The following is a 2,905-nucleotide window of genomic DNA, read 5'->3' as shown; positions in this document are numbered from 1 at the left end:
GACATGGATATAGTATTGAATCTATTTTGTGATTTCTCATATAACAACTCAAAATTTATATGTTGTCTTATTGTTCCCAAGTTACTTAACATGTACTTCACAAAAGAAAGCAAATTTTAGCAAGTTACAATTTAAAGTCTGCCCTTTAGTAGGTCCATGAAACAATAAAACAATCCTTCCATGTTTTTTTCTACAGACGGTTAGCGGTCATATAATGCACCTGCAAAAGCAATTAGCTCATCAAACATGATTATAATATACAGAGTATTCACGTATTACAGTTTGAGAACATTTTATCCTTAATTTATTATTATGATTCTTTAATCAAACAGATTTGTTTAAATTAGCAAGATTGTTGCAAATAAATTTAAAATGACAGTAGGCTTCTAAAAGATGCTCAAGAGGTTGCTTATAAAACATTAAGAACCAATTACAATATAATAAAAGCAGTACAGAAGTTCAGATCTTTTCTTTCCAAAATTTAGAAATAGAATGATAAAATTTATTTTAAAGTAACTGCATTTTTCCTGAAAGATAAGTGAACCATTATTTACCATACACTCTTATGAGATGTAAAAGAAAAAATGTTAATATTAGATGATATAACATAATCTATACATTAAAGAATGATATTACAAAACATACATACACACACAGGAAAATTGTAGGAAAAGTTTAAACTGTTTACTTTTCTAGTCCAACACAAATTCTTTTAGCTAATTATCATGAAATATTGCCTAGAAATTAACCAGTCATGTTGTGTTTCTATCTCCAGACTTACAATTAGTAACGCTATTAATGTGGTTCCTGTACTTTGCATTACTAATTATACTGCTATGAACTAATGGTGATAAAAATAGCAATACCCATCAACTACCAATTAATGCTTAATGAGAGCGTATAAACCTTGGCATTGTAATGCATTTCAAAATTGTTGTTGCTCATGTTCCTTTTGTAATTGTGCAAAAATGGGTAAAACCAGTAACCACTATGATTGAAAGCATACAAAACATAGTGATCACAGCATTGAAAGAAAATCAGAAAAATAAAAGATATATATATATACATATATATGTGTATATACAGAGAGAGAGAGGTGACAAAGGCATGTGACTGTGTCGTGTCTGTACAAAATCTAAAGATACATGCTAGAAAACCATCTCAATTGTCATAAACTCTTTCTGAAGGAATTTCTTCAACAGAGAAGACAGATTCTAATTCAAAAGCAGACAATGTAAGTGGGCAACAGACTGTGACAAACTAGTATATCTAGTCTCTTCTATGGGCCCATATAACTTTCATTAAAATTGTTTACAGTCTTCTCCAGGTTCTCCAACTAAGTATGCATTCTCAACTGTCATGACTTTTGGAAGCATTAACTTTTTTTCTCTAATATCCTTGTATGCAAGTTAAAAATAAATATAGTGGTACACCTTTCCTTCCTGTCAATTTATCATTTTCTAGGTCAAACTACTAAGCCTAGAGAAGACTAAAGACATGAAGAGGACACATTGGGGCTAATCACAATATTTCAAAATATACCCTTTATCTGTTCTAAATTAAGGATATGCATTCTAGCCCACAAAATAAGGATATGCATTATAGCCCATAAAATAAGGATATACATTCTAGTCCAAAGATGTCCTCCACAAAGGGTCAAAGTGGTCCAGTGTGGATTCAACATCCTCCCTGTCTGAGGCTCTCCTGAATCACATGTAGATCAGGATCTTCCTACATGTTTGACCATTTCATTAGATTTGCAGAATTAAGTTTTGGACATATGACAAGAACAGACCATAGTGGAGCAAATTTTCTCCTGAACCCAGGTCATCAGTTGGAAGGATAGGAGAGTGGGAGGCTGACCCCAGCTCAAAGGCTCCTTTACTCATAGATAGGTACAGTGTGTGAGACTGTGTTAGCCATCATCTGGTACTTAGCCTGAGTTTGCCAATGCTATATGGAATGCCAACCTCCTTAGCTACATCTTCACAGATGGTAGGTGTACATTTCTTATGTTGCTACAAAGGTGAATGTTCAAACCCACAAAACCAGAAGTACAGATGTTCTTTTATAATTTCTAGAACCTGGCGCAATAATAATTTGTGGTGTGCTCTCCTGGGCAAGCAGTATCAACAGTCAAATTCCAAGGAAGGGACAGGGCATGGACATCATATCTCAATTAATAGACTACAAAAACATTTGAGTGCTACATTTAAAACTGTGGCATTCACAATGAAATGTTTTCCAGTATTTGGCTTCTAACTTTCAGTTTATACTCGACTTCTCTCTTTGGAAGTTTGCAGTTAGAGTCTACTCAAGCAGCATCCCATCACCCCATCCCCTGCCACTGCATTTTTGTTTTTTGTTTGTTTGTTTGTTTTTTTCAGAAAAGTTTCTACTTAAGATTGAAAATATAATTGGTGATTCATAAATAACCAAAACTATTGAAAACTGTAATTTGTGTAAATTTTCTAGAGTAAGAACTGGGAAATATGAGGATCATATGTTTAATTGATTTATGAAAGAGGGAATTTTTTTATTTTTTTCTTCTTTCTTTTTTTTTTTGCTATTTTTTTTTTTATAGTCCAGTCGTTGTCCACCTCCTGGTCTGCCCTTCCACACTTCCTCATCCCATTCCTCCTACCCCTGTCTTCAAGAGGACGTCCCTCACCACAAGCCTCCCCATTCCCTGGGGCCTCAAGGTGCATCTTCTCCCACTGAGGCCAGACCAGTCAGTCCTCTGCTGTATGTGTGTTGGAGGCCTCATACCAACTGGTGTATGCTGCCTGGTTGGTGGCTCAGTCTCTGAGAGATCTCAGGGGTGCAAGTGAGTTGAGAATGCTGATCTTCCCAAGGTGGTTGCCCTCCTCCTCCTCAGCTTCTTTCAGCCTTTCCCTAATTCAAC

The sequence above is a fragment of the Mastomys coucha genome, unplaced genomic scaffold (assembly GCF_008632895.1).
Source record: "Mastomys coucha isolate ucsf_1 unplaced genomic scaffold, UCSF_Mcou_1 pScaffold23, whole genome shotgun sequence".
In the NCBI taxonomy this organism is placed as follows: Eukaryota; Metazoa; Chordata; class Mammalia; order Rodentia; family Muridae; genus Mastomys; species Mastomys coucha.
The sequence above is the reverse complement of the archived record's forward strand: the minus strand, read 5'-3'. Positions refer to the sequence as shown.